Below are 24985 nucleotides of genomic sequence, written 5' to 3' on the forward strand. Positions count from 1 at the left end.
ACTTGTTAAATGGTTTTGACCAAAATGCAGATAGTGATGTGGACAACAAAGTTCAGGATGAGGTGGTCTCAGATGGAGATGAGGAACTTATTGCGAACTGGAGTAAAGGCCACTCTTGCTACGCTTTAGCAAAGAGATTGGCAGCATTTTGCCCCTGCCATAGAGACCTGTGGAACTTCGAACTTGAGAGAGATGATTTGGAGTATCTGGTGGAAGAAATGTCTAATTAGCAAAACATTAAAGATGCGACCTTGCTGCTTCTAACAGCATAAACTCACATGAATGAATGAAAAGGTTAACTGAAACTGGAACTTATATTCAAAAGGGAAGCAGAGCATAAAAGTTAGGAAAATTTGCAGGCTGACCATGTGGTAGAAAAAAAAAATTCCATTTTCTGGAGAGAAATTCACGCAGCTGCAGAAATTTGGATAAGTAAAGAGGAGCCGAATGTTAATAGCCAAGACTATGGGAAAAATGCCTCTAAGGTATTTCAGAACTATGCAGCAGCCCCTCTCATGACATGCCCAGAGATCTAAGAGGGAAAAGTCGTTTTTTGGGTTAGGCCTAGAGATCTGCGGCTCTGTGCAGCACTGGGACATGGTGCCCTGCATCCCAGCCACTCAAGCCTGAACCATAGCTAAAATACACAAAAGTACAGCTTGGCCCATTTCTTTAGAGGGTACAAGCCCAAGCCTTGGTGGCTTCCACATGGTGCTGGGCCTGTGGGTCCAAAGAAGGCAAGAGTTGAGGCTTGAAAGCCTCCACCTAGATTTCAGAGGATGTATGGGACTGCCTGCATGTCTAGGCAGAAGTCTGCTTCAAGGGTGGAGCCCTCATGGAGAACCTCTACTAGGGCACTGTGGAGGGAAAATGTGGGGTTGAAACTGCCACACAGAGTCCCCCCTGAGTCACTTCCTAGTGGAGCTATGAAAACAGGGCCACCATCCTCTACACCCCAGAATGGTAGATCCACCAACAACTTGCACTGTGTGCCTGGAAAAGTTGCAGGCACTTCACACCAGCCTATGAAAGCAGCTGCAGGGGCTGTACTCTGCAGGGCCACAGAAGCAGAGCAGCCCAAGGCCTTGGAAGCAGGCCCTTTGCATCAGTGTGGCCAGGATGCGAAGCATGGAGTCAAAGAAGATTATTTTGGAACTTTGAGATTTAATGACTACCCTGCTAGTTTTGGGACTTGCATGGGTCCTATAGATCCTTTGTTTTGGCAGATTTCTCTCTCTTGGAATGAGTCTATTAACCTAATCCCTGTATGTCATTCATATCTTGAAAGCAACTAGCTTGTTTTTTTATTTTACAGGCTCATAGGCAGAAAGGACTTGTCTTATCTCAGATGAGACTTTGGACTTGGACTTTTCAGTTAATGCTGGAATGAGTTAAGACTTTGGGGGACTATTGGGAAGGCATGATTGTGTTTTGAAATGTGAGAAGGGCATGAGATTTGGGAGGGGCCAGGGATGGAATGATATAGTTTGGGTCTGTGTCCTCATTCAAGTCTCATGTTGAATTGTGGTCCTGAGTGTTGGAGGTGGGGCCTGATGAGAGGTGATCGGATTATGGGGGTGGTTTCTAATGGTTTAGCACCATCACCTTAGTGCTGTCTCTTGAGTAAGCTATCATGAGATCTGATTCTTTAAAAGTGTGTAGCACTTCCCCCTCACTCTCTCTTTCTCCTATTCCACCATGTGAAGTTGCACTGGCTTCTCCTTCACCTTCCACCATGATTGTAAATTTCCTGAGGCCTCCCAGAGCCATGCTTCCTGTACAGACTGGGGAACCATGAGCCAATTAAACCTCTTTTATTTGTAAGTTACCCAGTCTCAGGTAGTTCTTTATAGCAATGTGACAGTGAAATAATGCACTACTTTATTGTTCAATTATATTTCTGTTCTGGTATTTTAACAGATTTATTTTATGCCTAAGACTTAACATATGGTTGGTAAATAAAGTCTAAGATCCTCCAACCAGAATTTCTCTCTCCCTTATTTCTCTGTGCCCAAGGTGCTGAATTGGAGTCTGTAATGACACTACTCTGTGTGAGAATCCTGGAAAGAAGGACAGATAGTTTGAAAAGGATAGTAATAAGAATAGTGATTGAAAAAAGGGACTGATTTGAGAGATTTCAAAGAAAGAATTAAGAAGACATGATGTGCGGGGCAATGGAATTTGGGGGGATGTGAATAGGTGTAGAGAGGGAGAAGAAATATTCCATAATAATGGCCAGGTTTGGCTTGAAAAGACTATTTTAAGGGAGCTAAACTATTAGTTCCCCTAAAACAAAGTCACCTAAACTGTAATATTTGGCACACCCCTTGTCAAACAAAAGTGCTTAATTGGTTAAACTGTTTTAAATAGCGTATACTAGTCCCAATGATGAACACGTGATTAAAAGCATGTTTTAGTGAGAGGTCATAAATTCAGTTTTGCATATGACAAATTTGAAGTTCTTAGGAGAACACTAAGTGAGGATGTCCCATTGTGTTTCGAAAATGTAAGTTTAGGGCAGATGGGAAATGCAGTTTGCATATGTAGACATGGTGATAACGAACATATAAATGGTTACTGAAAGCAACACAGTAGAAGGAGTATATATAACCTGAAAAGGGAAGAAATTACTGGATAGATGACATACGAACATCGATGTTTACTGAAGCAATAGGTACCCATAATGAAGACAGAAGATAAATAGGCAGAGATGTAGGAGAAGAATAGGGCAATGTGTTTTTTGTGGAATTCATGGGGGAATAAAAGTACTTCATAAAGAAGAGAGGACTCATCTATGCAAGGGCTTTTGAAAGTTTTAAGACAAAAAGTGAAAACGGCAATAGGATTTAGACACAGTTACTTGGTGAGAGAGATTTCAGTGAGGTATAGAGAGACAAAGTCAAATTTCAAGCCTAGATTTGCTAAGGAAGTGGGAAAATGCAGGTGGCTATGAAAGGAAACTGCAGAATATCATTTGGTGGGAGGGGCTATGATGTCAGGGTAACTCTGCTGGTGAGTTGGTTGCTTGGTTAAAACAGAGCAGACCTAAAGGTGTTTAAATGCTGATAAATGCAGTCAGGATTGAAGTTGAAAACAAAGTTGAAAAAACATGAAAAACAGAATAGGCCTCCCTCTGAGGAAGTGGGAATAAACCGAATTTCTTAAATAAAAAACCCAAGTCCTAACCCTATGTCAAGGAGGAGAAAAAACTTCCTTTATTTAAAAAAAAAAAGTATAGATTCATGGTCCTGTGGCTACATTTACAAAGTTGGTGTCAGAATTTGAAGGCTTTGCTTTCTACTTATTTGTGAAATAAGAGGTGAAGACACTTTGATGGTAAATAGGTAAGATGTAGGAACTGAAATTTGATGATAAAGTAAATGCATCAAGTCATTAGGAAGTATATATAGCTTGTAATGTTGTTCCATACTATCTTGTAATGTTGTTCTAGAAGCTTCATCTGAATTACTTAATTTTAGCTTCAAATAATTCCATGAAATAAGTACTTTATTATTCTCCTTTTACAGGTGATAAAACTGAGAAGACTTGAGAGAGCTTTAATTAGCCACTGTAGAGAATGGAACAAATAACTAAGAAGGCACCTAGAGTTTGCAGGGCAGTACTGAGGAGTCAGTTGCACTGAAGATGATAAAATACTACTAATGTCATCTTCACAGCTGTGTCAGATTCTCCAGCAGCATTCAGGGTTCCAGAGCAAGGTCCAGAGAAAGCTGGAAACTAGACCATGCCCAGGGTTTACCCAGTTGAGTTTAACAGAATCCCAATGAGGCTAAAGCAAGAGGCAAAGGTAATGATGAGCCCTGGAGAGGACGTTGGGTGGGGAGAGAGAAAAAACAGATGGGGAGCAGTAGAGAGAAACCACAGTGGTCAAGGGCTGGATATCTTTGGGAGATTGTGTATGCTATGGGGAGCTACCAAATGACAGAGTTGGAAGAATAAAACACTGTGGACAGATGGTGAGTTGTCTGAATTCATGGCTTAGAGATGTTTCTACTTGATGGTTTGATCACAGCAGTGAGGTGTGAGTGGGGATTAAAAGTAAAGAGAAGGTGACATTTATGTTAGTCAAGGAACTGAGAAGCTTGTGCAGGAAAGCACCATGAGTTTATAAAGAAGATGGCAGAGTTTTGAATAAAGAGGAAGACAGATTTTACACTTCAGAAAAAAAAAAAAAAAATGAAAGCCCCAGAAGTTGTCTGTTGCTGACTGACAACTAAGTTAGGATGTCCCATTGTGTTTGGAAATAAGGTGACAAAGGCTGAAAATAATATAGCATGAGTCTAAAGGGGACATTGAAGAGTTAAGAAGATGCCAATTATACCATCCAACACTAAGAATGTCTAGTGTAGTGTAACGAACAGTAAATACCCAATTCCAAGGGCTACAAAGGGAAAAAGAGTACTCCAGAGAAACCCAGTATTTGGTCAGTACAAAACAGGGTTTTGAGTCTGGGAGTTAGTTCTCAGAGAAGGTCAGTTAAGAGGACACCATGGAGAGGATGGGGAGTGTAGGAGAATGGGTCATAAGAAAGAAAACAGCTCTATAAAAATGAATGTGGGAAAATCAGATGCCCCAGAGAACTGTCATTAGCTGGCCTACCATAACTGGGAATGTAAGGGTGGCAGATTTTGCAGACAAATTTTCAAACTAAAATTGATCCAAGAGGAAAACAGCTCAGGTCATCAAAAGGAGAATAGATAAACTGTAGGATATTTATACAATGAAATACAACTCAGCAATAAAAGAATCTACACATGCAATGACATGGAGAGGTCTAAAAAGCAGTATGCTAAGAGGCTAGGCATTAAAGGTTGTTTACTTATAAATCTATGATATTAAAAATAAAATAAAGTAAAACCCTAGTTAAATAAAGTAAATAAATACAGTAAAATAAAGTAAAACTATAGTTGCAGAAAGCAGATCCACAATTGAGTCTTCATGTGGTGGGTAGGTCTGATTGTGAGGGGACATAAGAAATTTTCAGTGAGGATAGGGGTGTGGGTTGCATATGTTTTGGCATCTGTAAAAATTGAATGAACTACATATCTAAGACCAATGCATCTCAATAGATACCAAATATCTATCAATTTTAAAAATAGCTCCAGCCGAGTGCGGTGGCTCACACCTGTAATCCCAGCACTTTGGGAGGCTGAGGAGGGCAGATCATCTGAGGTCAGGAGTTCAAGACCAGCCTGGCCAACATGGCAAAACCCCATCTTTACTAACAATGCAAAAATTAGCTGGGTGTGGTGGCGGGTGCCTGCAATCCCAGCTACTCGGGAGTCTGAGGCAGGAGAATCATTTGAACCCAGGAGGCGGAGGTTGCAGTGAGCTGAAATCGCACCATTGCACTCCAGCCTGGGCGACAGAATGAAACTCTGTCTCAAAATAAATAAATAAATGAATAGCTCCGAAGCCCTTTAATAATCTATTTTGATCTAGGTTATTTTGCTTCTAATGACTTGTTACCTCAGTGATATGTTGAAAATTGGTGTGTTGGGGGTTGATGGCTGACAACTGCCCCCAAATTGGAAACATCGATACCCTACAGTGGCTGCATAGAACTCTGAGATTTATGGATGTGATACTGTTTGTTTGTTTGGTGGGTTTATATAGTAGATGCTCAACAAAAGTGAGTTGCAATAAGTTGACTATTCTTCAGTCACAAGAAAACAAGCGCTTTGTGTGATGCTCTCTTAGGGCAAATATCTAACATTAACTCACTGGCAATCCTTGGATTATGCTGTTAAGAGAGTCAAGAGAGTTTGCTTGAAATACTGATATATGCTATCATTGTTTTTTAGATCTGTGGCATTTTGAGGTTGACAAGATTAGCATCTTTGCTCTCCCTTCTCTGTAATTTATGTGTTCTGACATGAAGATTGCATGCCAAGAGTTACAATTAGGTCTGAGTTTATGATCAGTTATTTCTTTTGTTATAGTATTTACTTTCTTAAACAGCCAACAAGTATATTTTCGCCCTAATAAAGAAAATATAATTTTGCATTTGCAACTAAACATAATTTATTGAAGTTATGTTTCCAGGAAAAAATGGCTGCATTCCTAGTTGACAAAATTGACCATATTGGGAAGCATAAACATTTTTATATTGGTAGCTACATTACCTCACTGTTTTACTTATTTTACTGGAGAAAAAGGAAAATCCTGTCAGTTAAAGGAAGCTAAGTAAGAAAAAGTTATTTTAAAAGTAATAAAAATATCTATCATAAGAAAAAATAGAGGTTGAGAGGCATCCAGGAATTTCAGAGCTTTCTTAAGGTACATTAAAGCATGGTGGAAAGCAAGCTAGACTCTAGGTGGAGTTCTGTCACCTAATCTACCCGTGCTTTTGGAAAACACACAAACTCTACATACTTCACAGGATGCTGTCAGCACCAAACCAGATAACATATTTAAAAGTGTCCTGTGTACTCCCCAAATTGTTGTTAATTTAGTTATTTAGATAGCATGGAAACAAGTAGATAAATCAAGCACCAAAAGAATTCTGTTTTATTTATTTGTTTTTCTGATCAGGTTGTGTACTATGATACAATACATCATCTAACCTCCAACTGTTCTTGTTCACTTTAGAATATGATAAGTACTTTAGTTCAAAACCAAATCATTTTTTCTTTAAATATAATAACTCAAATATTTTGTAATTTAAAAAGCTTGGACTGGAATATTTATGCAGACTTTAATTCTAGCCATTGGTGCTGACATCCAAAAGGAAGGTAAGCATGTCATCAGTTTGGTTCCTCATTTATACCATAGCTAGCAAATGGCCGACTATGTAATAGAGATTTGAAGCTTAATGACATAAATTAACGGGTAAAAGAATGAACAACTGAATGAATGGCACACAGAAGTTATAGCACATGGAGGCAATGAATACATTAGGCAATTAATAGGAATCATCAGGTTGTTTGAATTGGCCACCTCCTATTTCATTATCTGGCCACCTCCTACTCATTTTGAAGGCCCAATACAAAAATATCTTACACTAGAAAGCTTCACCTACCCCAGGTAGAAAGGACTCACTCAGAACTATGTCTACACCACTGTAAGAGCACCTATCCCACTGCGTGACAATTAGCACTAACAGTCAGCCCTGATAGCCCTAGTCTTCCTGGGGCAGGGGCTGTGCTTTGCGAACACACAGACCCTGGGACAATGCTTGATACAGAAGGTCTTAATGAAAACTTAGAGTCAGTTTAATAGAAGAGTGTTTTACATTTTCTTTGAATTCCTTTTTGAAGAGATAAAGAGAACCTGTCAATCAAGTCATAAGCTCAGTAGACTTGGCAAGGAGAAATAGTTAAACAGGCAGTCTTAGGATAGCTGAAAAGCTGCCTCGACCTTTTTTATTTTCCTCCTACATTTCAAACATTTGGGGCTGCCATCATCCAAAAACTTAGTACAAACATCTTCATTTTTATAACAGGAAAAGCCAGTTTGTGTTTTCATTCTGTAATTCTTGACTTACATTAAGATTATAAAGACAGCCCATTCAATGGCTCTCCCTTTTCTTCCCAAAGCTACAAAGACTCCCAATTACCTGTTGGTCGAGGATGTGGAGACTAGTTTAAAAGAAAGTGAGCACCTCCTCTTTCCCTTAGAATATAAATTCTTTGAGGGCAGAGTTTTCTTGTCTGTTTTGTTCACTGTTCTTCCTCAGCACTTAGAACTATGCCTGGCACAGAGCAAATACTGTTGTTTGAATGAATAAATATTTGATAAAAGCTGAAAGTTTTCTCATTTGAAAAAAATCTTTGTGTTCCATTCTAAGTATTAAAATGATACCTAAATGGAACTGCAGAAAATTAATTAACAGAAATCCTAAAAAGATTTGTATTAAATTTCTTGTCATATGCTTCATTGATTCTTCTTATGTCCATTTAAACTTGAAAATTCTATCAAGCAGTTTGAATTGTCCTAAATAAACTCAAGAAAATAAAGACAGTATCTTCAGCTTTATTAGTTTTACAATCCGTGTGCAACTTGATTAAATGTGTTTAAAGAACTTTTTATTGAATGGGAAGGTTTAAGCATATTTCTTAATACTTCTATTGTAGCTTAAGTGTTTTTATTTTTTCTTTAAACATATAAAATGCAAATATGCAGTGAATCCACAAATGATCTGAGTCCTCTCAGTTTACTTAGCCTTTCCACCAATTGTGTTTCCTCTAGCATTACATTCAAAGCAAGGTTGATCAATACAAAAGTCATGAACCTATCTACATGGCTCCTGCACAGTTTATGGAAATGAGTTCCAGGTGAAAGTTTACAACCTGTTGTTATAATTGGAGATATTAAATATAGGATCATCTGTCCTGTTGTTGCTATACACTGCACAGAAGTGCTAAGTTAATACATTGCAAAAATAACTGCAATGGCAAATTTAAATTTTCTAACCATTTGGAATATTCCAAATATACCAAAAGTTATCTAGGGAAAAAAGTAATGTATATTCATATACCCACCACATAGCTTCAGTTTGCCATATTTGCTTCACATTTTTCTTAAAGGACTTGATATTTACAGATAGCGCTGAAGCTTTCTGTGAACTGCACAGTCAATCACATTTCTCCCCCCCTCAACATCCCTTCCTGGGGGCCTACTCTCCTGAATTTTGTGTGTATTGTTCTTATATATATTTTCATTCTTTTACAAAATGATTTCTCTCTGAAGGATATGAAACAACATTTTGCCTGTTTCTTTAAGCTTTATATATATACCATATTTACATTATGCTCAGCACAGAATAAGGACCCAGTAAATGTTACTCTATTTGATATGCCACATGCTTTATTTCCTCTTAACATTGCATCTGAGACTTAGCCAAGTTGATAGACGTAGTTCCAAATAATTTGCTTCAGCTGTGTTCTTGGGCTCTATTGTGTGAGTATGTCACAAAGCCAATCAAGTATTTCCTATTGGAAAGTGCCCTTTTTTTTCCCTTTTCTTTCCTGTTTTTTAGGGAGAGGGAGACAGGGTCTCACTGTGTCATCCAGGCTGGAGTGCAGTGATACTATCACAGCTTACTGCAGTTTCAAACTCCCAGGCTCAAGCGATTCTCCCACTTCAGCCTCCCAGGTAGCTGGGAATACAGGTGACACCACGCCTGGCTAATTTTTTTTTTTTTTTTTAAGGAGAGATTAGGTCTCACTAGGTTGCCCAGGCTGGTTTCAAACTCTGGAGCGCAAGTGATCTTCCTGCCTCAGCCTCCTGAGTAGCTGGAATTACAGGTGTGAGCCATTGTACCCAGCTTGAAAGTGCCCTTTTATTTATTTCCTGCAGTGACCCCCGACACCCAGCCATCAACTAGAGGCTGTTCCTCTACTGCCACCCCCTGCAGCCTGCCTACTGGTTTTATAAGGTACTGGGTTGGTGTAAAGTGATGTTTTTCTCTTGTAATAGGAGAAAATTGTTGGTTCTACTTAATAGACATAATGTTAGAGGTCTTAAAGCGATTATGTGGACTATGTAAATCAAATAAATAAGTATATGAAAGAACAAGCAAAAGAAAGACCTTCTAATAAGCATATTTGTATTATATTATTTTTAATACAAATAATGCCATAATTAAGTCTATTTAGATTTCCTTGCTCACATACCAGTGAGTTTTCTTGAATCACAGTTAATAGAATGGCTAGGTTGAAAATATGCATATTTGTGCTTACTAGATACTAAAAAATTGCTCTGCAAATAGGTTTTAGTAATCTATTCAGACAATAGGTCTAAGAATTTCCCTAAGTACATTGCCAACACATGTTATTTTAAGAATTTAAAATGTTTTAGCAGTCTGATAGGTGTGAAACATTATCTCAATGTTTTTACATAAATTCCAACAATTTCTAGAAATGTTGAGCATCTTGTTAATTTCTTGACTGGTCAGTCCAATCTGGTCTCTTCTGGAAATTGCCTGCTTGAATCTTTTGTCTAAGTTTCTATTAGTTATTGTCATTTTCTGTGTTAATTTGTAGGAATTCTTTATAAATTTGAAATACTGATCCTAGGTTGTTTATATATGTTGCAAATATCTACCCCCAGTCAGTAACTTCACTACCTTTGTTTATAGTATTTTTGGTTGAACAGGACTTTTTTTTTTTTTTTTTTTTTTTTTTAGAGATAGACTCTCTCTCTGTCACCCAGGCAGAGTGCAGTGATGTGATTATAGCTCACTGCAGCCTCAAACTCCTGGGCTCAAGCAATCTTTCCCTTTTTAGCCTTTTGAGTAGCCAGGACTACAGATGTGTTCTACGATTCCTGGCTAATTTTTAAATTTTTGGTAGAGACAGGGTCTCAGTAGAACATGACATTTTAAAATATTAATGTAGACCAATTTATCAACTCTTTTATTCAAGTTCTATAATTTTATATTTCATTTAAAAACCATTCTCTATTCTGAGTTTATAAAAAAAAGTTACATATTTTATTTTTTAGAATTTAATGTTTGCTTTATATAATTAGTTATTAACCTACATGTAACTGATTTTTGTGTACTCGAAATGTACAGAATTATTTATATGTTCTAGATGCATAGCAAAAGGCCTCCAGGTTATTTATTTACCCATCTATTTTTTATTCACTGATTTCTAATGCCATCTCTACTATGCATCCCATTTACATTTGCATGCAGACAGGCAAGGTATATTTTTCCTGGATTAAAAAATCTACATCAAACAGATAGTAGGTTATTTTAGTCAGCTCAGGCTGCTATAACAAAATACTATGGGCAGCTTAAACAACAGACATTTATTTCTCACAGTTCTGGAAGCTTTGAAGTCCAAGATGAAGGTGGCAGCAGCTTGAGTGTCTGGTGAGTGTCTGCTTCCTGGCTTGCAGATGGCTGCCTCTGGCTGTGGCTGTGTCCTCACATGACTTTTCTAGGGTGTGCTCATGGAGAGAAAAAGCAAGCTCCTCCTCTTCTAGTAAGGACACGAATCTCATTATGAAGACACCTCTCTCATGACCTCATCTAAACCTAATTATTCCCTACAGGCCTCACCTCTAAGTTGCATCACATTAGGGTTTAGGGCTCCACCATATGAATGGTGGGGAGAGACACAAACATTCAATCCGTAACATGGATATTTAATAAATGTTCTTTGACTCTTCAAGAGGTAATTTAAATTGATTCCCTGCAGCAGCCTATCATTCAGAACTCTTTTAGTTCATCTCTTCCCTCAATGGATATATTGCTAACCTTAGTTATACAGGAGTCACATCACTGTGCATTTAGCTTACAATATTCCAAATATAGACATCTGGGGAATCAAAAAGAGTAGAAGAGAAACAATATTAATGTCTTGAGTGACTCTCTTCTCTTTCCTGAAACGAATATAACCCCGAGGGTCATGAACAGTGAACAGGGGGACGTGAATTAGCTGTGCCTACAGTGGGTATGTTTCTGGGAGCTCTGTCAGTGTTATCGTGTTGCAGTGTGTTAAGTCTAGTTTAGAAATACAGTAGTCCATTCTTATTGTGGTTTTGCTTTTTCATGGTGTCAGTTACCTGTGGTCAACTACAGTCCAAAAATATTAAGATATTTTGAGAAAGGGAGAAACAGAGAGAGACCACATTCACGCAACTTGTATTACAGTAGATTGTTCTAATTTTTCTACTTTATTATTGTTGTTGTTAATCTCTCACTGTGCCTAATTTGGAAATTCATCATAGGTATGCATGCATGGGAAAAAAACATGTTACAGTATATATAGAGTCTGGTAAAACGTATGGTTTCAGGCATCCATCGGGGGTCTCAGAACGTATCCCTCCAAGAATATGAGGGTATTACTGTAGTATCTTAATTTTTTTACTTTTATTTTTATTTTTTTTGAGACAGAGTTTCACTCTTATTGCCCAGACTGGAGTGCAATGGCATGATCTCTGCTCACTGCAACCTCCGCCTCCCAGGTTCAAGCGATTCTCCTGTCTCAGCCTCCCAAGTAGCTGGGATCACAGGCATGCGCCACTACACCCAGCTAATTTTGTATTTTTAGTGGAGATGGGGTTTCACCTTGTTGGCCAGGCTGGCTCGAACTCCTGACCTCAGGTGATCCACCCGCTTTGGACTCCCAAAGTGCTGGGATTATAGGCATGAGCCACCGCGCCTGGACTACTCTACTATTTTTAAATACTATTTTACTGCATAAGATTGCATACACACATCTATTTACAACGCACTTTATGTCCAGCTTAATGGATTTCTAAGGACAATTTTACTAGACATGGTTTTCACCGTAACTACTGACTTTAAACCCTATTTTCGGAGTCAAACATGGCTCCACTGTAATCAGTGTGTCAATGGACCACCAAAATACTGCTTTATCTTGAATAAGAGGTACAGATAAAAATAAAACAGCTTTTAGCATTTCCTCATAAGTAGTGGTGAATGGGGAGATGCAAGGGTCTGCCATTAGATCAGCATGTCTTGGTTCCCAAGGTAAACATAGGCAATATCAGCACACTACAAATCTGGAAGCACTGTTTACCAGCTACATCTGGGCAATAGTTTGGCCTTTTCCTCCTGGATGAAAATATGACCTGTTGACACTGTGTCATTTCAAGAACCATGAAGTACCTGCAATGGACTGAGTGTTCGTGCACCTTCCACATTCATATGTTAAAAAACTAACCCCTGTTGTAATAATACTCCCAGTGACTCTGGCAGGTAATTAGGTCATGTGGGTAGAGCCCTCATGATGGAATTAGTACCCTTTTAAGGAGAGACACACAAAGCTTACCTCCTCTCCCTCTCTCTACCATGTGAAGATACACTCTGTAAACAGGAAAGGGATCTTTACCAAGAACATGACCAAGTTGGCACCCTGATCTTGGGCTTTCAGCTGCCAGAACTGTGAAAAATAAATTGCGTTGTTAAAGCCACCCAGTCTTTAGTATTGTGTTATGGCAGCCCAAACTGACTAAGGTAGTGTCAAACATTATAAAGTCACAGAAAGGGACACACTAAATTTAAAAGAGTTTGACTCTACCAAGAAGTGAGTTTCTCAAAGCTGAAGAGAACTGCTTTGCAAAGACAATGGCACTACTGAGTGAGTAATCCCTTTAGAAACGAGTGACCAGTCAAACCTATTCTGGTATTGGCTGCAGCTCCCAATTCTCTGTGTGACCAACTCACTTTTGATATAATTTTGTTTATTAGATTATTATATCAGAAATTTAATCTAACTCAGCCAGGTGTGTGGTCTTATCCAGACAATCTATACCATACCTGAAACACATCATTGGATTCTCTCTCCAATGGCAAGTATAATCAGAATAACTTTACTGACAATTTATTATACCATAATGGTTTGTCTACTTGAGGAACTGAAAAGAGAACTCATTCTTTAAAGCATAAGAAAAATGTCCTTGCAGACTTAATCATAAGACGTTAGCTCTCATAGACATCTCAGAGACTACCAAGTCCTACAAAAATGGATAAAGATCTGAAAAATAGAGACACTGAGCAGTCCAAGGTCTCCTACTAAGAGGCAGAGCTGGTCTTGAACACAGATTTTCGAAATCTTTGTGCCGCTGTTGGACCCACAAATGCCGATAAGCAAACCAGAACCTATCAATGCAGCTATTTTCTTCTTAAACAATTTACTACCTCAGGACATGGAGACCTAAATCTTTATGTTCCTAAGAGTTCATATTGAAGGACACAAGAACAATGATGTGAACTGTGATTATCTGTACAACTCACTTACAATTTTTTTAAATGGACAATGGCTCTAATTTTAGTCCACTAACTGTATTTTCCCAGAGTTATTTACTGTCTCAGAGAGTACCAGGCGTTATGTGGACACTCAGATCTCAACAACATGGAAGTAGGATGGGCAATTTTTCTTGAAGATTATTAAAATAATAGTGACAATAATAGCACATATAACAATATAAGAGCTAACACATATTGAGTGCTTACAGTTACTATTAAAGTTATATCTAAGTACTTAATATGCATACATTTATTTAATTCTCACAATAAACCTGTGTGGTAGGTATTAATTACCTCTGAGGAAACTGCAAAATAGAGGAGTTATATACTTTGTGGAGAAAGGATTTGAATCCAGGAATCCTTCCTTAGAATTCACATCCTTAGCCATTCTTTACTGAGATAGTCCTATACAAAAATAGGGAGAAGGAATACAGACCTCTTCCTTACCTTTCTGAATGTAGAATTTTAGTTCAGTAAAGAGGCAATTTGCTAACCAGATTGCTGGTACCATGAAAGAGTTAATGATGCTTCTCAGGTGGAAATTTCCTGAGCGGGAGTAATTCACACTCTGGAAAAATGTGGTCCAATATGTTAACATGATGAGCAAGTAAGTTCTATCTATTGAGGTGTCGAGGTTGACATATTACTTAGCATATTCTCTACACCCTGCGGATAGCAGCATCTGTATAATGTAGTCAAAATAAATAAGCTTTGAGTGTATGGGAAAGATAATCACATATCATTTTACACATAAACATAAACTTGTCTGCTGTACCTGCTTGTCACAACTCAAGTTCTAAAAGAAGATGAGTCATTTCCAAAGAGCATCTGCCTCACCCACTAGCTTTATTGTTTCAAATACAGCTGTTTCCCTCTCAGATGTCAGAAGTGCCACCACAGCTGACAGGACCTCCTTCAGGAGGGAAACAATATATGCTCAAGTTCTCAAAGACTCCCATGAGTATAAGAAGAAGGTCTAACTAGTGTATAAAGAGGGGTACGATAGTTTCCATTGTCGTTAAAGATGTCTATTCTAAAATGCAATAATTGTTCCTATTTTGGTATTTAGTCAATACATTGCTGAAGCCAATACAAATAGATACAGAGTCTTGGAGCTATGTCTCAGAAACTTTTCATTCCTGGGAATTAGTAGTTAAGAAATCATTCCCAATACAGGAAACGATTCATGCTGAAGGCCACATGACATGTACTTGTGTGAAAGCAGAAACTTCTTTGCTGAACAAAAATGGAAAAGCTATTAAATAAATATGATGCATCTATGTGAAGGAATACTATGCAATAACTAAATGTCACACTTAAAAAGTGAAAATCAGGGGCTAGAAAACTATAAATATAATATTATATGATTTTGGCAAATTTTTGTAGTATTTTCTTAGCTTTTTAAAAATTTATGTTTTATTTATAATTGGCACATAATTATTGTACATGTTTCTGGGCTGTAGTATGATGTTTCAGTGAATGTATACATTGTATAATGACCAAATCAGGATAGTCATTAAATCCATCACTTCAAACATTCATCCTTTCTTTGTGGTGATAACATTAAAAATCTTCTCTCTAGCTATCTTGAAATATACATTACATTGCTATTTGCTATAGTCACCATACTCTGTAATTAAACATCAGCACTTATTCTTTCTATCCCACCCTAATTTTGTACAGTTGACCAACCTCTTCAGGTCCTCCCTCCCATGTACTCACCTCAGCCACCGGTAACCACTGTTCTACTCTCTATTTCTATGAAATAAACTTTTTTGTATTCTACATATGACTGAGATCATGCAGTATTTGTCTTTCTATGCCTGGCTTATGTCACTTAACGTAGTGTTCTCCAGGTGTATCCATGTTGTTGCAAATTATAGAATTTCATACTGTTTTATGTCTGAATAACATTCCATTGTGTGTGTGTGTGTGTGTGTGTGTGTGTGTGTGTGTGTGTTTGTGAGAGAGAGATATCACATTCTGTTTTATGGCTGAGTAGCATTCTATTGTGTGTGTGTGTGTCTGATATATCTATATCTATATCTCTCTCTATGTATATATATCACATTTTCCTTATCCATTCATCTGTAGATGGGCATTTACTTTAATCTGTATTTTCGATATTGTAAATAGTGTGCAATAAATATGAAGTGCAGATATCTCTTTGACATACTGATTTCATTTCCTTTGAATATATACCCAGTACTGAGATTGCTGGATCATATGACAATTCTATTTTTCTTAAAATCTTTGGGAGGCCGAGGCGGGTGGATCACGAGGTCAGGACATGGAGACCATCCTGGCTAACACGATGAAACCCCATCTCTACTAAAAATAAAAAAAATTAGCCGGGCATGGTGGCGGGTGCTTGTAGTCCCAGCTACTCCAGAGGCTGAGGCAGGAGAATGGCGTGAACCCAGGAGGCAGAGCTTGCAGTGAGCCCAGATAGCGCCACTGCACTCCAGCCTGGGCAACAGAGCGAGACTCGGTCTCAAAAAAAAAAAAAAAAAAAAAAAAAACCTCATATTGTTTTCTATAATGGCTGTACTAATTTACATTCCCACCAACAGTGCTTGAGTTCCCTTTTCTCCACATCCTTGCCAGCATTTGTTATTTTTTTGTCTTTTTGATAATAACCATTCTAACAAGCGTGGAGTGATACCTTCTCTGGTTTGATTTGCATTTCCCTGATGATTAGTGATGTTTTGCATTTTAAAATATATCTGTTGGCTATTTGTGTGTCTGGTTTTGATAGTTGCCTATTTTGGTCTTTTGCCCATTTTTAATCAAATTATTATTATTTTTGGTACTCATTTGTTTGAGTTTCTTATATAGTCTGGATTTTAACCCCTTGTCATTGCATATTTTGAAAATACTTTCATCCATTTTGTAGGTTCTGTCACCATTCTGTTGATTGTTTCTTTTGCTGTGCAGAATCTTTTTAGTTTGATGTAATCTCATGTCTAATTTTTGCTTTTTGTTGCCTGTGTTTTGAGGTCTTATTTAAAAACCCCTTGCCCAGTTCAATTTCATGAAGTGTTTCGCTTATGTTTTGTTCTAGTTTCGTAGTTTCAGGTCTTTCATATAGGTCTTTAATTCATTTAGAATTTATTTTTGTATATGGTGGTAGGTAGGGATCTGGTTTCATTAGCTTGCATGTGGATATCCAATTTTTCCAGTACTATTTATTAAAGAGACTGTCCTGTTCCCAATGTGTGTTCTTGGCACCTTTATAAAAAATCAGTTAGCTGTGCATGCATGAATTTATTTCTGAATTCTATATCCTGTTCCATTGGTCCAGGTGTCTGTTTTTGTGCCATGTAACATGCTGTCCTGTTTACTTTGTAGAATATTTTGAGGTCAAATAGAGTAATGCCTCCAGCTTTGGTCATTCTGCTCAAGACTGCTTTGCCTATCCAGGGTCTTTTGCATTTCCAAATAAGTACTAAGATCTTAAAAATTTTTCTAGTCTACATTCTCATTTTCTCCCTTCTTTCCTTTTATCCTTCTTCTGTTTTCTTCCCCATTTCCTCCCTCAAACATCAGAAAGATATATTAGAGGAAGTTCGGTTAGAAAAAAAAAAAATGGTGAAAGTAGTTTTCTGTAAATAAATTGGTTATTATTGTTTCACCTTAAAAATGTAAAAAGTGAGAATTAAAGATGTTAACAGCTTTGCCCAAGGAATACAGAACTACTAAGCCTGGGTGGTGCCATGCCATGCTTCTTCCTGCCTACCCACTGAATTTAATCCTCCGATTCTGCAATTGTAAAAGGATGATCTTTCTGATCTCTTCAAATGCTGATATAACCAAGTCCAGTCTGATATGTTTGTATGATTTTCACATTCTCACTACAAAAAAGTGTGTCAAGTAAGTTAATAAGGTAATTGAATTATGTTAATAGAACTATCAGGTCTTTGTATGTATGTGAAAACAAGTTTGAAATGAAATGAATTCTTTTAAATAAATGAGCAGATCTAAAAATACTTCCTTCAGTCATTTATTTATTCACTTGCCATGTATTTATTGAGCACATTTGGTGTCTCAGACCTTGTGCTTGATACTAGGGATAGAAAAATCAGTAACATAGGTCTTACTCTCAAGAAGTTCACTGTCAAGTGAAATCTCTCTCTCTCACACACACACACACACACACACACACACACACATACACATTAAAGCTACACATATGCTGTGGTAATTATAGTGATAGTGATGTGCCCAGGTATCAGAGAGGCAAACAAAATATTAACACAACTATCCAGCCTGTGAAGAATTTTTGGAGGCAAGAAGAGAATGTCTTAGTGAAATTACAGAGTATGAATAGTTACCTAAAAGGGGATAAGAAAGAATATTCCAAAGACAAGAACACTCTGAGTTTAAAGTGAAGAGTGGCAAGACATGAGTTTGGCCAGCTGGAGTAGACAACAGAGAAACGTGTTCACCTGTGAAAAAATTCAGACTTGAATCACTGGAGACAATTGGCAAAATCTCAAACCAAATGCTTCTGTTTATCTCTACCTTTTATTGCCTTCTTTCTTTTTTTTTTTTGAGACAGAGTCTCGCTCTTTTGCCCAGGCCAGAGTGCAGTGGCACTATCTTGGCTCACTGCAAGCTCTGCCTCCCGGGTTCACGCCATTCTCCTGCCTCAGCCTCCCGAGTAGCTGGGACTACAGGTGCCCACCACCGCGTCTGGCTAATTTTTTTGTATTTTTAGTAGAGATGGTGTTTCACTGTGTTAGCCAGGATGGTCTCGATCTCCTGACCTCGTGATCTGCCCGCCTCAGCCTCCCAAAGTGCTGGGATTATAGGCGTGAGCCACTGGGCCCAGCCTACACCTTTTATTTTCAACAGCTGCTGGAGAGAATGGCTTTATAAGAGATAGCCTTTAGTGGGCCAAGCCATGATCCAATAGACCAGTTCATGTAAAAGATATGGAGAATCTAAATTAGGGTGGAGGCAGCAGGGATAGAACAGAAAGGATAAATCCAAAAACTAATTAGATTAATCTACATTAATCTAAAGGTATGGGCATTTCCAATATATACACATCCACAGCTTTGCCTACAATTTTAGAGAGTTCAAATATCTCAGAGCTCATCTTGAGAGTCCATTAATCCTCAATGAAGGCTCCTTTGTCTGCAGTAAGTAAAACTATGATGAATGCCTATGGAAATTAGTTGGAATTAATTTTCAGTTGAAATTATTAAACTAGCATTGCTTTTAAGCACTTAATAGTTAAGATGGCCTACTCCTCAAACTAACTGAATAAAATTTTATTTTAGATACGATTTCTTAGGAAATAAAAGTATTCTGCTTTTCCTATAAAAAGAAAAAAAAAAAGACATTCATTATTTTGTTTTCCCAAGGTACATAAAAGCTTGGCATTCCTAAGGCACAAAACAAAATACAAAACTGATGCATGAAAAAGCTAAATGAATTTGCACTAGGTCATCTATGTGGCATATCTTTAATACCTTGTTAAGTGAGGACTTGCTAAGTCCAAAACTGTAACTGTAGAATACTTATATAATTGAGTAAGTGGACAGAGATATTTTAAACTTTAAATCATAGGTGTCAACTCTACGAAATGCACTTTTTAAATATCACACACAATATAACTATGATATATTTTACTATGACACAATTGAAAGTTATATTGATCAAATTTTGCATTCTTAAATAGCAAAGATATAGTATTGAAATAAAGAAAATATGTGGATGACCATATCATTTAGCAGATGTGTGGTTCAGATTTTCAGCATATTGGATGCCAATAAACAGTGACAGTGAAACCACCAAATGACAGCATATGGTTACTTCAATTTTGATTATTTGGCCTTTGACTATTTCCTCCTTGACTCTATCCACATGACCAAACTATGGATAGGGGAAGGAGTGAATTACTATAATTAACAAAAGAGGCTAAAATTATTAGCATAGTGACAGAGAAAAATAAGAAAAATGAAAATTGATAATTTATAAATTGGGTATTTCATGAATAACCCAAATTTACTCTATGAAACTTTTAATTTAATTACACAAAATGGTAAGAACCTAAAAATCTCTTTAAAAATTACTCAGTAAGTAAAATTATAATAAGTGATGTTCTATTTATTGACTTTGGTGAGGGTTACATGAGAATGTTCATTTTGAGATTATTTATTGAACTACATGCACTTTTCTATACTTATATTAGCTTCCTAAAGACCTTTAGAATATGAATACATAATGAAAAGTAAATAGGGTTATAAGGGCTTTGCAAAGTGTATATCTTATTTGAAGAAGAAAACTTTGGAAGAGTTTATGTCTAGCTAAAGCAATAACTCAAGTTCAAAAATTTATTCTTTGAAGTACAATTACAAAAAGAAGTTGTCTGAATGGGTACATGACAAACAACTGCTATTTGGGGAACTTAATAGATATGACTTTACTATGATCAATGGAAGAGTCAGTGCTTTCTATAGAACTTTCTGTGATGTTGGAAATTTCCTTTATCTTCATTGTTCAATATAGTAGCCACTAGCCACATGCAGCTACTGAGCATTTGAAATATGGCTTCCATGATTAAGAAATTGAGTTTTAAATTTAATTTAATTTAAATTTATTTACATTGAGTAGTTCTATGTGGCTAATTGCTACTGAATTGGACAGCTAGAGGAAGCAAACTGAAATCAAATGTTTACCTTTAATTTTCAAGTTAATGAAGTTGTACCCACTGAAAAAATAAAATAAAATTCCACTTTTTGGTTTCCAGGGTCCCCAGTTTGAAATGTCTTGTTACTGCTGACAAGACCTGCATGACTGACCATTTGCTCCCTAAGAGATGAAGACTGACATTGCTTTGAAGTTCAAAATGACATTGCCAGTGAGTTTTACTTTAAAATGGAACAATTGCTTTCTAGTTAAAGGGATTTCTCAAAAGGTCTAAAGATTTGCTGTCATGAAAATACATGTTCTGCCACCATCTTTTTTTTTCTTTTTCTTTTTCTAAGCAGTAACAGGCTACAACTGCTAGAAAGTTATTTAATTTTTCTTGAAAATATTGGGATACTAATTGCAATGTTTCTATGTAAAGCTACATGAAGCTAGAAATTTGCATGTTAATAGCTAGCTGAATGCAAAATGCAATTCTTCTAAATGCCTTCCATAACACTGTTTGATTTTGTTTCCCTACTCTGACCTACATAGTTATATAGTAGTATGTAGTAGTTATGAGAGTGTATTGTGATGCCTACTTAACTTTCTGTCTTCTTCATCAAACTGTAAACACATGAGGGCAGAAGCTGTATCTTATTTACTGTACACAGAGTTTATTAATATTCGTAGGTTAGAATGAATGAAATAAATCACAAAGATCATTACGTTAACAAATATAGAAAAGTGAAAAATGAAGGGCAGGTATTAATCTCATTTAAATTCACTTGATTACATACACAAGCACCAACATGCTCCTCTCTTGTGCCCATGGCACATGCCATTTTAGAGACCTCTTAATTTATACTGTAGAAGAATGTGATTTTGTATAAGAACTCAAAAGGGAGGACTAGAAAACAAGAGAGAGCTAATAGATTGCAAGCCCAAGGCAAAAATGTAAGAGCTGGAAATTAGAGTTACAAGAGGAACACTTAATATGCTTGTGTGTATAAATACTTTCGTAGTACAACAGGTGTCTACCAGACTTTTCTAAAGGAGCCAGATAGTGAGTATTTCAGGCTCTGTGGGCCATAAGGTCTCCATTACATATTCTTCTCTTTTTTTTTTTTTATTAAAAAACCCTATACAAATGTAAAAAATATTGCTAAATCACAGATTATTATTTTTTATTTTATTTTATTATTATTATACTTTAAGTTTTAGGGTACATGTGCACAATGTGCAGGTCTGTTACATATGTATCCATGTGCCATGTTGGTGTGCCACACCCATTAACTCATCATTTAACATTAGGTATATCTCCTAATGCTATCCCTCCCCGCTCCGCCCACCCCACCACAGTCCCCGGAGTGTGATGTTTCCCTTCCTGTGTCCATGTGTTCTCATTGTTCAATTCCCACCTATGAGTGAGAACATGTGGTGTTTGGTTTACATCACAGATTATTAAAACAGAAGTAGGCTGTGATCTTGATGATCTTGATTTGGCTCACAGACCATAGTGTCCCTACTCCTGACATAGAAGATTGACATTATTGTTGTGAAAACTTTAGTGATTTGCTTTATTTGGCCTCAAAGAAGAAAATTGGCACGTGATGTTTTGCATTTAAAATTCTACATTCACAAAAAAACAAAACAACAAAACAGCAGCCAATGGCCAACTCAACTTTGAAGTCAATTTGGAAATGATGTTTTGGAAAATGTTGATTTAGAACTCAGATATTCCCACAACTATGACTCCACACGTTCCATGTTTAAACAGGAAAAAGAAAGAAGAAAAGGAAAATAGTCAAGAAAAATTAATCAGAACAATATTGAACCTAGTTACAGATGTGTTTGCAGGTGGCACAGGCAAGGAGTAATAAATGATCTCATTAATAAAGCCAGACATTTAATAACAACAGTAACCCACATTCTATAGAATGCTAAAATATCTCAAAATGCAAGTTCTGTACAGAAAAGGATATCTTCTGATATGCACAAGGAGCCTCATTAAAGTGGAAGAATCCTTTTTTGTAAAGGCTCATCACTATTGCTAACTATGAAGGATATTGTACCCCATGTCCAAATTTTCTTTTTTCTTTTCATGTAGTTATTCTCCACATCATAAAAGGAAATACTTAAAAGGGAGACAATGTGCCTGTTCTTTGTTCTGCCTATAAAATCAGTACATAGGCCGGGCACGGTGGCTCATGCCTGTAATCCCAGCACTTTGGGAGGCCGAGGCAGGCAGATCATCTGAAGTCTGGAGTTCGAGACCAGCCTGGCCAACATGGTGAAACCCCCACCTCTAATAAAAATACAAAAAATTGACTGAGCATGATGGCATGCAACTGTAATCCCAGCTACTCGGGAAGCTGAAGCAGGAGAGTTGCTTGAACCCGGGAGGCGGAGGTTGCAGTGAGCCGAGATAGCGCCACTGCACTCCAGCCTAGGCAACAGAGTGAGCCTCCATCTCAAAAAAAAAAAAAAAAAAAAAATCAGTACATATTTTCCAAATAATGTGTGATTAATAGATTTTGTTTTAAATGAACATGTTATACCTTCTAAATGTAACAAAAGATAATTCTTTTTCTGGCTTATCGAGTGAATTATCCATTTACATCTTCATTGTAAAGGCATCTTAAAAGTTTAACATCAACTTACTAAAAAGCACTTAAACAGAATATACTCATCATTTCAATACCTCCAACCATATACAGTATTTGTATATTTTAAGTACAGAATAGACAGTCTCCTAGAGAACCTAGGTTTCAAAAAACACTGTGAAGTGATTTTAAAATAACTCCTTAATTTTGAGAGAGGCAAATGTCTAGGGGGGAAAAAAAGTGTTACACACTGAATAAAAAATAAAGTAGCTAATAAGAAATCCATCCTTTTTTAATTTTTTTTTCCTCTTAGCTCAAATTGCTAAAGTGGTTAAGGTAGTACATAATTTTTCTTTTTGAAGAATTTTGTCCAGTTTGACAAGTAAATAAATGTTTAACTCTCTTTCTTCCTTTATTGCTGCAGAAACAAGAAGAAATAGAAAATAACTGCAGCACATTTATGACATTCGTTTCTTTCTCCACATGAAACATACAATGAGAACAATTTATAGATCAATTGTGCCTTCTATTGAATAGAGAATGGCGGACTAGCTTTGGTTTTATGGAATTGGATAATTTGTCATAGTTTCTGCCCCTGGAAAAATGATAACCCAAAGGAAAACAAGTGGAAAAACTTTAAAAAATAGTGATACAATACACAGCTGATATTTTTGGTTCACGGAATACTTTAAAGTACATAATTTACAAAGCAAATTACTAAATTATAAGAAATGCTGTCATCGTCAATAAACATTCACAGAGCTTCAGGTTTTAACACAAAGCATTCCTCTTATTTCAGGTGATATTATTTATGAAAAAATTACTTGGAGATTGCTCCATGGTTATCACATTCTTTTCTAGCCACCAATTCCCTATTATTATTTACTATTATTAGTTATTATTTATAAATATATATGAATGCATAATTAATGAAAGTATGCATTATGTATAGCATATAAATATATTTGAACTTTACTTTCCCCACATACTAACTATCCTGCAATATGACAACACCAATAAAAGAGTATCTAAATATTAATTGCTCCTATCACAACAGTGGAAACTAGAAGAGATAAGTTTTCCCAAATCTGAGAAGAAAACAGTGGTTAGCTGATATCCATTTGTCCATTTACGGAATGATAGCAACAAAATCCAGCCGATAATTTTTAGTTTGCTTATTATGTAGTGGCAAAACGTAATGTTTTTTTCTCACCCATTGCAAGGGTCACAGCTGACACCCCATAACAAAAAACAGATGAACAAGAAAAATGCATAATGTGTTTATTTAACAAAGTTTCGAGTGACGTGGGAGCCTTCAGAAATGCAGACCCAAACCCAGGGAAAATTTTGAATTTGTATGCTTCTGAAGAAAAAGGGAATAGTTGTGGAGAAATGTGATTCGACAGAAAGAGTATGACCTAATGATAATAAACTGAAGAGAATTTAGCAAAGCCTGTCTCTTCAGATTCTTCTCGACCTTTCTGTGTAGCATACCTTCCCCCCATGTAAGGAAGAACAACTGTCAGAAAAGGGTCTTCTGACCTATTTTCTGGTAAAATAGGTCAGAGTGACCCTTTTAGGTTTTATGGCTTGCTGTGAGGTAAAATAATTCTAATTTCTATGGGCCGCCTTGGGAGAGAGGAGAGCTGGAGAAAGGAGAGTGAGAGAAGGTCAGAGGGGCCTTCCTTCTGAGGCCTTTCCAATACCCTTTAGTTCAAAGTACTCTGTATGCCAAGACACCATATATTGGGGTATAATGTTGTGAGTCCTAGCAGTTAATAATATAATATTTTTCAAAAAATCTAGAGAAGGAAAGAATTTATTTCAGAATGCTACTAACCAGTTTTTTAAAGTCAAATTTGAAAACGATGCCAAAAATTATACTGATTTTTTTTCTTCAGATAATTGTGAAGTTCTACTGTGACTTCTCCTTAAAGATGAAAAAATAAAATAAAAAACATGAGCTGGGCGTGATGGTGTGCCTGTAATCCCA

General features: G+C 36.8%; 1 long non-coding RNA gene across 1 annotated transcript in view; it reads left to right on the forward strand.

The window, feature by feature from the left end:
* LOC101178192 overlaps window positions 1-23638 on the forward strand; it is a 177557-nt gene extending 153919 nt beyond the window's left edge. The window contains exons 3-4 of the long non-coding RNA XR_001114701.2: window positions 20508-20618; window positions 23417-23638. This is a non-coding gene — a long non-coding RNA (uncharacterized LOC101178192). The remainder of the gene's footprint in view (window positions 1-20507; window positions 20619-23416) is intronic.
* Window positions 23639-24985: the final 1347 nt, after the last annotated feature.

This window comes from Nomascus leucogenys, chromosome 21, assembly GCF_006542625.1.
Source record: "Nomascus leucogenys isolate Asia chromosome 21, Asia_NLE_v1, whole genome shotgun sequence".
NCBI classification, from domain to species: Eukaryota; Metazoa; Chordata; class Mammalia; order Primates; family Hylobatidae; genus Nomascus; species Nomascus leucogenys.